Source organism: Drosophila subpulchrella, unplaced genomic scaffold, assembly GCF_014743375.2.
Source record: "Drosophila subpulchrella strain 33 F10 #4 breed RU33 unplaced genomic scaffold, RU_Dsub_v1.1 Primary Assembly Seq34, whole genome shotgun sequence".
Classification (NCBI taxonomy): domain Eukaryota; kingdom Metazoa; phylum Arthropoda; class Insecta; order Diptera; family Drosophilidae; genus Drosophila; species Drosophila subpulchrella.
This window is the reverse complement of record NW_023665571.1, coordinates 1,395,083-1,408,832: the sequence shown is the minus strand read 5'-3', so window position 1 is coordinate 1,408,832 and position 13,750 is coordinate 1,395,083.

Below are 13,750 nucleotides of genomic sequence, written 5' to 3'. Positions count from 1 at the left end.
TTTTAAATCGTTTTTTGACATTCATACATTTTGTTCTTTCTAGACATTTTATTGTAGCTAATAACTATAGTTATTGGATGTAAGGCTAGCTATCAAAGTTAAGATTACATTTATTATACCTACATAAGATGAAAGAACATGAAAAATGGAAATGTTTTATTTTAACAATATACTAGCTAAAGTGGATGTTATTATTATATGTTCTTAATATCTGTCATTATGAATCAAAATTGTTTATCAAAACAGCTTCTAAACAGCTTTTAGACAGCTTGTGAACAATTTATTTCTTAATTAGTTTTACAATCACAGAATACATCTTCCCCCAACATAATCGGACATGTTCCTCTAAGATTTATATATCAATCTTGAGATATTTTGGCTTTACGTTCTTTCTCACGTACACAGCAATTACATTGAAAATCAGAGTGTAAGTTTTAACTTCACATCGAAAGTCGTCTAGTGATCAAGAATTTCTGATCATTCTTAACAAAAGACTATAAAAGCTCGTAGACGTTAATAACAACTAGTAACCAGCTAATAATAATTAGTAAATTAGTAAACAGATACTAAACATATAGAAAACAGATACTAAACAGCTAGTAAACAACTTGTATACATCTAGTAACCAGCTAATAAAAAGTAGTAAGCAACTAATGGACATCTACCAAGCAGATAGTAACCATCTAATAAAAGCTTATAACAGTTAACAACAGCTAGTAATCAAAGTCCAAGCAGCTCAACCGCCATCATGAATCACGAAAACGAGATGAGTATTGTAATTCAAGAGTTTATTAAACTTATTCAGAGTCTTAGACAATGATGCCTTACGCATACAAATAGTATACAAATAGAATAGAACTAGAAAAATAGTTGACAACAAAAACCGATATTACCAGGTCCCAACACCTCTATCATAAACTTGAATCGGAAATTAAATTGAAAGACGCTCCTATGCTAGCTAATGATGCTTTCGAAATATGTTATAATATTATTATGGGTTAGAACAAATGAATGCTTTAAATATAATTTAACATCTGAGAAAGATTACATTGTGAGAACTATTTTACATCTATCTATGGGAACCAAGCGAAAATCTGCGCTTGGAACAAAGATTAATATCCGACATGTTTCTTACAGAGGGATGGAGTAAGAAAATTAATTATATACAAATATACATAAAATATAATTAATTATGAATTTAATGAAATATGTTTACAATAATAAAATATATAAAAAAATATTTAATGATCCTACAAATTATGTTTCTGACTGTAATTAAAACTACAGGTACAATGAAGGGGAAGTATTTTATTCAATGTCCTTGGGTCTTGGGCATGTGACTTTGATGACGGTCAGGTAATGATAGTTCACTGCAAGTGTGTTTGGCTAACACATCTTAGAAACTTTAACTTGTGTACTTTGATAATTCTTAATAAGAGACTATAGCAACTCATAATACTTGTTAACATTTAGTTACCATCTAAAACCAAGTACTTTACAGATACTATACAGATAGTAACCATCCAAAACCAAGTACTGTACAGGTACTATACAAAATGTAACCATCCAAAAACAAGACTAAATAGAAAGTAACCATCAAAATACTGCTTGGTAACAACTAAATACAACGTGTCCAACATGTCAAAACTATGTCGGTATGACTACTACCCTAAAAAACTGTATATCTCTGGATAATCTTCAAAGTCAATACCTATTAAGTTCTGGATGGAGCAGTGGAGACGAAATTTCTACGGGACCCCACTTCATCTTTTCTGTACCTTTAAAAATTTGTTGGGATTGGCTGAGGATTATATAAAAGTTTTGTTAAATTGTAAACACGAACTAGTGTTGATGCTAACTAAGAATCTTGGTGAATCTTGAACAAACCAGAAATAAACAAACTTTTAGACTGGAAATTACGAATAACACCTGGAAAGTTCCCTATGTAACTCTGAGCGATTTTGCAAAAATTAAGATGTACGATATTATTAAAAGTTGTGTAAACCTACCAATCACATTCCAGAGTTGGGAATTATATGTTAACCCCAAATTGGGGTATGGGAGTTAACACAGCTGAAATGTGAAATTGTCGGCTAACCGCGAAAAACCAAACACGAACTAAACACGACCGATTAGTTGAATATAACCTATTAAACGGACTGGTACAACGAGTTGTTTAACATTAGAAAAATGTTGAAAGATACTGTTTCCATTGATGTTCAAGGTTTCTTTGATAATAATAATAATTTTATTCTAAAGGAAATTGGAATTGTATTCGAAAAAGATCCAAACTTGAATAATAGTTTTTTAATAGAACCACCATATGATTTTACTTTGCTAAATACAAAATCTCGAAAGACTGCAATTTGGTTAACCAATACACATCACAAAACTTTTTGGAACGATGGAGAAAACTGTTTTCCACAAACTCGAATGTATCTAAGAACAATTACAAGCGGATAACGAATTATTTGTAAAGGTGTGGAAAAGAAACGATTTCTACAGACGTTTTTTGTGAGTCGTCAGCTCATTAATATCGAGGAAATGGGCTGTCCGTCATTAAACCGGTTTAAAGGAAACCAGTTTCCCTATTGTGAAACACACCTTAAGGGCGGGGTTTGTGCTCTTAACAATGCATACATTATTTCGACATTTTTTAAAAGTAGCTCCAAAACAATAAAATAACTTTTATACATCATTTTTAAGTTGAGACTGGATGTGTAAGGACCTACAAGAAAATAAAATTAACAAAATGAAATTTCATGAGAAAATTGTCCAATTAATTGAACAATTTAAAAAACAGATAATTGGTCAGCATTTTCAATACCTTCTAAACCCAAAAACTATGTTCATGAATCGAGGTGGACATGATCTCAAAACTACGAATTATGGTGAACACTTTACATTTTGTAATCCAGAGATGACATCGGAAACGTGCGCCTGCTTCTTCTATGCAAATCGCCGGAACGAAGACAGAAAATTAATTTCTATATATAATAAAAATGTTTGCAATACCAAAATAAATGAATAAATGTATTATTATGCTGCAAAATAAACTTCTGACTTTTATTTCGAGTTAAAATTACAGGTACGGAGAAAGGAAAATATTTCCTTGACTAAGATATGTCGGCTACTTGCGAGTTGTTGCGCGGTCGTGATTTCAACCCCTATTATGGGACGTATTAGAGCTAGCAGTCAGCCGTAGGGTCGTTGGCGTGAGGCCCATGATCTTGTCAATGAGCGTGTGCCTTCAGGATTGTGCATGTGTCCCTTTTATTGCGCTTGTCAATGAGCGTGCGCCTTCAGGCTTGTGCATGTGCCCCTTTTATTGCGGTCAGGTAATGGACAGGTGCGCATGTTCGGGTAGTTCTTGCTTGAATCCCGTTTATGACATGTTTATGACCCATTTGTGGAAAGGAGAGAATCTTAGAGAATTTACCAGTTAAACATTCTGGGGCGGAAACAAAAATGTGTGTTTGAAAATATTCCACATCTGAGAATCATTTACTTGTGAGATTTTTTTTATTGGTGTTCTTTTGATTTCTAAATTAATTTTACAATCATAGAAAATATTATTCCCCAACATGATCGGACATGTTCCTCTAAGATAACCATCATTAAATACTTTGGGTGTGCGACCTTTCTCACGTGCACAGCAACACCTGTGATAATGAGGCAAAAGGGTACGTGATCACACCTTTCCCCAACATGATCGGATATGTTCCTGTAAGATAACAACCTTTGGATACTATGGTTGTGCGACCTTTCTCACGTGCACCTTTCTCACCTGACTATTAATTGCACATAATGAGGGAAAGGATACATGATCAATATTGTCACATGGGGATGTGGGGGCAATGGGAGCAATTAAGCACACTCTTTATAAACATGATCGTGACATTTTTATGAGTTCAAAGTCCATTAAGATCACTTAATTTATTGGAGTATGCTTATTGTCCCCAGAACCCGAAAACGTTAGTGAGGGGGGAGGGGGGGCTTGGGGCCATTAATATGCTAATTGTCCCAGAACTCATCTTTCCTTACTACTGTTGTATTGTAGATAAACTATGGTTTTGGGATGTAAGGCTAGCTACCAATCATATTTTCGTTACTTTTAAACGTTGTATTAAAGCTAAACTTTGATTATGGGATGTAAGGCTTGCTATAAATCATATTTTTGTTAGTTTTATACGTTGTATTGTAGCTAAACTATGGTTTTGCGATGTAAGGCTAGATATCAATCATTTTTTGTTACTTTTAAACGTTGTATTGTAGCTAAACTATGGTTTTGGGATGTAAGGCTAGCTATCAATTATATTTTTGTTACTTTTGAAAGTTGTATTATACCTAAACTATGGTTTTGGGATGTAAGGCTAGCTACCAATCATATTTTTGTAACTTTTAAATCTTGTATGGTAGCGAAACTATGGTTTTGGGATGTAAGGCTACCTACCAATCATATTTTTGTTACTTTTAAACGTTGTATTGTAGCTAAACTTTGGTTTTGGGATGTAAGGCCAGCTATCAATAATATTTTGATTACTTTTAAACGTTGTATTGTAGCTAAACTATAGTTTTGGGATGTAAGGCTAGCTATCAATCATATTTTTGTATTGTAGCTAAACTTTGGTTTTGGGATGTAAGGCCAGCTATCAATAATATTTTGATTACTTTTAAACGTTGTATTGTAGCTAAACTATAGTTTTGGGATGTAAGGCTAGCTATCAATCATATTTTTGTTACTTTTAAACATTGTATTGTATCTAAACTATGGTTTTGGGATGTAAGGCTAGCTATCAATCGTATTTTTGTTACTTTTAAACGTTGTATTGTAGCGAAAGTATGGTTTCGGGATGTAAGGCTAACTATCAATCAAATTTTTGTTACTTTTAAGCGTTGTATTGTTGTTAAACTATGGTTTTGGGATGTTAGGCTAGCTATGAATCATTTGTTACATTTAAACGTTGTTTTGTAGCTAGACTATGGTTTTCGGATGGAAGGCTAGCTATCAATCATATTTTTGTTATTTTTATACCCGTTACTCGTAGAGTAAAAGGGTATACTAGATTTGTCGGAAAGTATGTAACAGGCAGAAGGAAGCGTTTCCGACCCCATAAAGTATATATATTCTTGATCAGGATCACTAGCCGAGTCGATCTAGCCATGTCCGTCTGTCCGTATGAACGCTGCGATCTCGGAAACTATAAGAGCTACAAACTGTGATTAGGCATGCAGGTTCCTGAGATTCCTGCGCAGCTCAAGTTTATTTCAAAAGAGTGCCACGCCCACTCTAACACCCACAAACCGCAAATGTTAGATTTAGACTCCTTAGGTTTGAGCGCAGTGCAAGTTTGTTACTCGAATATGCCACGCCCACTCTGACGCCCAAAAACAGCCCAAGCCTGTGGCGCCCACAATTTTCGTACTAGATAAAAAATTTTAACTGAAATGTATTGGTCTCGTCAATACCTATCGATTGATGTAAAAAACAATTTGCCACGCCCACTCTAACGCCCACAACGCTTAAATCTGTCTACCGCCGGTAGGTGGCGCATTTGCTGCTTGCATATTTCAATTTTCCTTTGGTCCCTTTAGCTGAGTAACGGGTATCTGATAGTCGAGCTACTCGACTATAGCGTTCTTCCTTGTTTTAAATTTAAAAATGATAGCTGCAAGGGTATACGAGCTTCGGCTTACCGAAGTTATCTTCCTTTTTTGTTATAGTCAACATTGTTGAATTAGTCCGAAGTTTCCTTTAGTGAAGAGATGTCTGCACCTGTATCAACTAATAATGTATATAATTTATTTGTATGTTCAGTTTTAAGTGAAACAAAAAGATTGAAATTAAGATTGATAGTATGAACCGTATTCTTTACTGGGTTTTTTATCTTAAGGGTCTTTATTGGTTTTCCGACGTGGTTTGTACCTGTCGGACATTATTATTGTTCTGTCTGTTTGTATTTGTATTGGTGTTGTTGTTATTATATCTGTTGTTATTGGTGTTTCCGCCACGGTTGTTTCCTCTATAATAATTTAATTAATTAATTATTAATTATTTCTGAAGTTGTTACCGCGATAGTGGTTTCCTTTTGTGCAAAATATTGATTTTGCATTGCCTGTCATTTCAGTACTGCATTGTATGTACTTAGTGACGGCTTAATTCATAGTTGTGAAGTTGCCTGCCTCTAAAATTGTTTTTAGTCGGCCATGCCCACAGTTTTTAACCATTGTGGAGATGGCTTCTTTTGTGCTGAGTTTGTCAGCGTGTTCTGCTGGTAGTCCTTCGTCAATGTACGAAGCTTCAAGGAGCTTTCGTAAGTTGTCTATTTCTAATGTAAATTTCTCTGCTGTTTTGCCTTTCTGGCTTGTTTTCGCCATTTTCGCTTTGACTACGTCGGATGTTTCGCCGACTATAGTGTCCTATTATTTTGGATTTAATGACTTCTAAAGCCAAATCTTCGAGTGTGCCTTTAGTCAAGTTAACCAACTTCAAACTTCTGTTATAAATCTTTGAAGATTTTGCCCGTTAAATTCCGGGATGGCATTCAATATATCTTTTATATATGCCCTTTGGGCTGCTGGATCTTGCACGCTTACATCTGATTCTATATCATCTTCTTCTTCTGCTTCTGTTACTGTTATAACTGCAGGAATTGTTAGATCATGTAGATCTTTTTCTTTTGTTTCAATTCCATCGCTCGAATCGGAATCTTCATTTTCCGTTTCTTGATCTGTTGTCAAAGGGGTATTTAAAATTGTCGGTATCGATATATTTAAATTATACCTATCTTTGAGTGTTATTAGATTTGTACGTAATTTGATCAATAATTTAGATAATTTTGATCAATTCGTTTTTTTTATTGCTGCCCTACAATCTACAAGAATCTTTGCATGCTTATTAATTGTGTCTTTCTGTATTGGCCTATTTTGGCTTGAGATCTCGGAAACTATGAGAGCTAGGCTATTGAGATTTGGCGTGCAGATTCCTGAGCTTTTTACGCAGCGCTTGTTTGTTTCAGTAGAGTGCCACGCCCACTCTAACGCCCACAAACCGCCCACAAACTTCAAAAAATCGTAGGTATGAACGCGGATATCTCGGAAACTATTAAAGATAGAGCATTTAGATTTCAGATTTAAATTCCGTAGCTTTGTACGCAGCGCAAGTTTGTTACTCGAATATGCCACGCCCACTCTAGCGCCCACAAACCGTCCAAACCTGTGGCGCTCACAATTTTCATGCTAGATACAAAATTTTAACAGAAATGTATTGGTCTCATCAATACCTATCGATTGATTAAAAAAAATGTGCTACGCCCACTCTAACGCCCATAACGCTTAAGTCTGTCTACCGCCGGTAGGTGGCGCATTTCAATCTCGCTTTGCTGCTTGCATATCTCCATTTCCCTTTGGTCCCTTTAGCTGAGTAACGGGTATCTGATAGTCGAGATACTCGACTATAGCGTTCTTCCTTGTTTATTTTTATAAGCATCCAGCTCTCTGTACGTATTTTTTTTTAATACTTTCTTAATTTTTACATTTTCTTCCCTGGGTACTGGGGTTGTTTTTTCAGCGTACAGTTGCTTATTTAATTCCTTTATTATACCATTGCAGAGGGTATATTGATTTCAGTCAGAAGTTTTCGTCGCAGTGAAGGAGACGTTTCCGACCCCATAAAGTATATATATTCTTGATCAGCATGACTAGACGAGTCTATCTAGCCATGTCCGTCCGTTTCTACGATAACTAGTCTCTCAGTTTTAAAGCTATCGGGCTGAAACTTTCCAAAAGTCTTATATCTTTTGCAGGTAGTATATAAGTCGGAACCAGCCGGATCGGACAACTATATCTTATAGCTCCCATAGGAATAATCGGAAAAAAATTTTTAAAAATTTTATCTTTGGTGTTTTTTAACATGTAACTTCCTAAGCTTGGGATAAACATTTTTAAATTAGTTTTGAATTTCGAATAAATTTTATCAAAGTCGGACAACTATATCACAAAACTACTTGTGTTTTTTAACATATAACCTCCTACGCTTGGAAATGACATTTTTTAATAAGTTTTGAGTTTCGAATTAAATTTTATCAAAATCGGACGACTATATCATATAGCTGCCATGGGAACGGTCGGAAAATTGATGGTAAAATAATATGAAACAAATTATAGCTTCGGTGTTTTTTGACATATTATCTTGTACTATTGGGAATATAATATTTTGTATTTTTAAATTTAATAATTATAACTGCAAGGTTATACAAACTTCGGTTTGCCGAAGCTAACTTCTTTTCTTGTTTTATCTTTTAATTTGCCCTGTATTGTGCATTTGTAGTGAATTGTTTTTGTATTATATTTATATATATATATATCTGTATTATAAATCTTGTTTTTAAATTTACTGAAATATAGATATACAATTAAAATTGTCTGGTATTTTTTTCTATAATAATTTCTGAGAAATGACAAATTTTACATTTATACCTACCTAGGTAAAAAAAAATTAAGACCCGCAGCTATAAACTGCCTGGTCTGCACAATTTGTATTAATTATAAATTTTGCGCTCTTGGAAGCGTTGTCGGTTTACTTTTCCGGAGTCCGGCTTGGCGCGCCGAACGGGGCCGGTGCTGACTGCACGGTCTGCTACTACTCCAGTGTATTCTTTGTTGGGGCACCGGTGCTGGCTGCACAGGCGTCTTCATAAAATTCCAGGAGTCCTCCGCAGTCGTTGAATCTCCTCTTCTTCAGTTTGGGTAGCTTATTTTTATTTGTACGTTGTTTATTAGTTTTTTTTGTTCTAATAATTTAATTTCATTTCTTTGTGTGAGTTGATGTTTTGGGAATTTTTTTTATTTAGTTTCGTCATAAAATGAGCTCAGCTTATAGCTTTTAAGCCGTCGACCCTACGGGTGCTTGAATTTTTACATAGAGTAAGCATTCTGTGTGAGATATTCTTTGCTTTAACTCTTGTAGTTTTTTTTACTCCGCGTTTATTTTTCCCATTACATCACTCAACTCACTCAGATCTTTTTCGTTGAACTATGTCCAGATTTTTTTGTTGTCTTCCTTCAGTTCCTCCAGGCTCAATGTTGATGTCTTCGCAATCCTCCAGATTAATTAATGTTCTTCACAGTCCACCAGGTTAAACGTCACCGTTCTTCGCAAGGTTAAACGTCACGGTCGCCATGTATTGCTGGTCCTCCTTTTGATTATTTTAATATATGTTGAACCCATAAAAAATGGAGAGGTTTAGTCTTCGTGACCGACGGTCACTGCTAGATCTTTATTAATTGCTGGTCAAAATTAGAGTGACTTGCAACTAGCTATTAGCGGCTGCGCTGCCTGCAAGCATTGGCAGCGGCCGTCATGTATATATCAAAGTATGTGCTCACAATTGTATTTGGCTGATAGCAGCGAGAGCGCGAGAGAAGTTGTATATGCATGCATTGTAGGTGTTTGCGCTCAGGCCATGGGAATATGCTGACACTAGCACTTCCTATAAGTTGGGCTCTGAGGCGCGTTCTTATTTCGGCTGGCCGCACGATTTTAGCAGCCGGGACTTTTGTATTTGTTTAAGTACACTGTAACACAATGTTGGTGTCGGTACAGTGGGTACCCGATACAATGATATATTCATTCTACAGTACGTTGAATGAATCGCTTCACATAGGCGACAATGTAAACGAGCTTGAGCCAAGAAGAAACTCGTGCGATCAGCTCATCGATTGGATGAACCTGAGTTGCAACAGCCACTGTAGCCAAACAGTTGGACTTGGCATCTCGTTGAATGCATTTGTCTGAAAGAGATAAACCAAAACGTGAATCGCTCAACTTTACCAGGTATTGATCCTTGTCCCGTAGCCACAAAGGTCCATTCCACCACAAATGGTAGTCGATGAGGTCAGCAGCCATCAGACCCCTGGAAGCGCAGTCAGCTGGGTTTGATTTGGAGTCTACGTGACGTCAGGCCTTCCTAGGATCAGTGTCAAGGATTTTCGAGGTTCTGTTCCCAACAAAAGTCTTTAGTTGGGTGCATATGATAACCAGGAGAGCACTATTGATGAGTCGGACCAGGCAAAAACAGTTATGTTCTTGTGGCGTAATCCAGAAGAAATTGAACGAATAAGGATTGTTGTTTCAGTGGAGCCACCCTTGTCTTCGCAGCCACAAGGGACTCCGAGATGGATTCGTCATCATTTGTAACTCTGTTGTACAGCACAGCAGCATACACCTTGGTTGAGGCATCCGAAAATCTGTGGAGCTCGATATTGTCTGCGTCGTTGACAAAGAAGCGTGATAATTGGAATTTTTGTAGAGTGTCTAGATCTGCTCTCCACTTCAGCCAGTTGTCCGCTAGTTTAGTTGGAAGCGGGTCATCCCAATCCAAGTTTAAGAGCCAGAGTATTTGGAAAATAATCTTAAATTGGATTACAAGGGGTGCCAAGGGTCCGAGAGGATCAAATATCCTGGAGACGTCGGACAAGACTTGTGCAATCAGGATTTGCCGCTAGACCTATGTTGTACGTTAAAATGTCTTTTCCAGGATGCCAGTATAGTCCGAGAACTTTAACTGGCGACAATTGTGCGTCGGTATCATCCGTTTGTATGATTGAGGTATTTGATACACATTTTCCGAGTTCAAGACTTGCGCACGACATCAGCTAAATCAACTCTTCCTGTTTCGACGTAGTTTATCCTCATTGTTTGAGCTAGTAAGAACATCATCGAAGCGTTTGGGTATTCCTCTTGATTATCCACAGCGAGTTGTTCCAGCACTCGTACCGCCAGGAATAGTGCACATGACGTTCCGTAGGTTACAGTACACAAGTGGAAATCCTTGATCGGATCGGATGGATCTTCTCTTCAAACGATCTTCTGGTAGTTTGTGTGCTTTTCGTTAACCCATATTTGGCGGAACATTTTAACGATGTCCGCTGAGAATGTGAACTTGTAATTTCGAAAGCGTAGGCACACAGCAAATAGATCGCGTTGGATACTGCGCCCTGTGAAAAGAGTGTAATTTAAGGCCTTACCATTAATGTCGCGAAAGGATCCATCAAAGACCACTTGCAGTTTTCGGCCTAGCACTGGGTGGTGGGGAAGACAGAACTGATTCCCAGTGTCGATTTCCTCGGGCGGCACCTCACGCATGTGCCCCAGATTGATATACTCCCGCATAAAGTACTGTGTCCGCAGCTGCTCGTTTTGTTGTAGTGGTCGCTCCACCGATTTGAAACGTTTAAGCGTGCAGCGTGCTGGATCCCCTTTTCGTGTCTGCTTTTACGGAAGAGATTCCCGTAACCAAATTGCGTGATGCCGACCGTGTAAATCCGAGAGGTTGGATGCAACGCTCAGATACATAAGACAGCTCTGAACCTGTGTCCAATAGAAGACGGCGTGTTACGTGGTCACCTTTTGCGTTTTTAACATACACCATAGCAGTTGGTAATATGCTTCGTTTAAATTCCGTTAGATGTGTCGATTTTTCAGTGCACCTTTTGGGTGCCCGCTTCTTGGGCCAAATGACTGAGTGTCACTGAGTTTGTGTTAAACGCGCTTAAGTTTTGCTCGTCCCCCTCCGCTATCTGGGCAAGATTCCCACTAGCCTGTGGATTCGGTTGGACATGTTGACTTGCACCTGTTGATGCCATGACCAGGTCGCAAGCAGTTGTAGCATAGTGATTTCTCCTTTACAAATGATCGCCTCTGTAGTTCAGACATATCCAGAAACTGCTGACAGCCATTTAGAGTGTGTTCTGTAGAACTACATTTGGTGCAGCTACTACTTTCAACCGCATCCATCGATTATGTGCTCCTTTTTGGCTTTTCAGCATGTGTTGTTGTCTTGATTCCAGTCGCAAGCTCCCTTTTGCTCAGCTCCAGTTCTTCGCAGCGAGAATCGAGAAACTTGAAGAATTCCTCCAGAGTGGGTGAATCTGTTTCCATGTTGCGCTCAATCCACCTGCGCCGTGTGTCAGCGTCAAGTTTCTCCAGGGCTAGATAGATGATCCAATCCACGAACAATTTCATTTGCTCTGTCCGAAACCTTCCGTAGAACTTTTGCATCGATCTTTTTAGTTGCTGGCAGGTTCATAAACTGCTAAAAAACGAGTTTACAATGTGCCGTGGACGATTGTATCTTTCCTTCAGTCGTTCCCAAGCAGTGTTGTAAGCCGTGTCCGTAACTGCCAAGTATCGAACCAAGTTGGCAGCCTCATCAAGTGTGAAACTTCTGGGTGTTGGACAAATGCTGTTTGTTATGAATAGTGATTTCATATATGTCTTGACAGGATGGCCACTCTGTATAGTTGCCAGAGAACCGTTTGATTTGAATTTTCGGCAATTCGCTCAGATTTGAGTTCGCCGTGAGTACCGAGTTCCGAGAATTCGCTAATGTGACGTCACCACCAACATGATCATGCGTGTTCGGTGTGCTCTGACTTACAGCAAGTCGCTCAAATGGTTATTGGTTTTGCTGCAGCAAGTTCAAGATTGCATCGTTGTTTGACTGAAGCCCGTTGCTGCCACTCGCACTGCTCGTAGATGTCCCGGGTTGCAGATCATTACTCCTTTCCTTGAGAATAGCGCTTGCCCTTAGGTAATTTGGTTCGTAGACCGAATTGTCGATCTACGGATCGACATAACCTTTCACTTCCTCGTGAAGCGCAATGCAATCGCTGAACTGGTTGAACTCCTTCCAAACTTCGTTTAGGAGCTCTATTCGTGTTACGACCACGCCAAGACACGTGTGATGTTGTACTTGAGTCTGACACGGCTTTTCACTACTGATTTTAATTGTTCCATTGCAGGCAATTACTCTGAGAATCAAAGCACTTCAAAACTGATGGAACAGCAATATGGTTAGAAATATAAGTGCTTGAGTTGTGTGGACTGTATGTAATTATACCCGTTACTCGTAGAGTAAAAGGGTATTCTAGATTCGTCGGAAAGTATGTAACAGGCAGAAGGAATCTTTTCCGACCCTATAAAGTATATATATTCTTGATCAGGATCACTTGCCGAGTCGATCTAGCCATGTCCGTCTGTCCGTCTGTGTGTCCGTCCGGATGAACGCTGAGATCTCGGAAACTATGAGAGCTAGGCTATTGAGATTTGGCGTTCAGATTCCTAAGCTTACGCAAGTTTAGTTTACGCAGCGCAAAATTGTTTCAGTAGAGTGCCACGCCCACTCTAACGCCCACAAGCCGCCCAAAACTGTGGCTCCTAAAGTTTTGATGCTAGAATTAAAATTTTAACTGAAATGTATTGTTCTCATCAATACCTATCGTTTAATAAGAAAAAAGTTTGCCACGCCAACTTTTACGCCCACAAACCGCCCACAAACTTCAAAAAATCGAAAATATGAACGTGGATATCTCGGAAACTATCAAGGATAGAGAATTGGGATCTCAGATTTAGATTCCGTAGCCTTGTGCACAGCGCAAGATTGTTACGCAAATATGCCACGCCCACTCTAACGCCCACTAACCGCCCAAGCCTGTGGCGCCCACAATTTTCATGTTAGATAAAAAATTTTAACTGAACTGAATTGGTCTCGTCAATACCTATCGATTGACCCAAAAAAAAATTGCCACGCCCACTCTAACGCCCATAACGCTTAAATCTGTCTACCGCTGATAGGTGGCGCATTTCAATCTCGCTTTGCTGCTTGCATATCTCCATTTCCCTTTGGTCCCTTTAACTGAGTAACGGGTATCTGATAGTCGAGGTACTCGACTATAGCGTTCTTCCTTG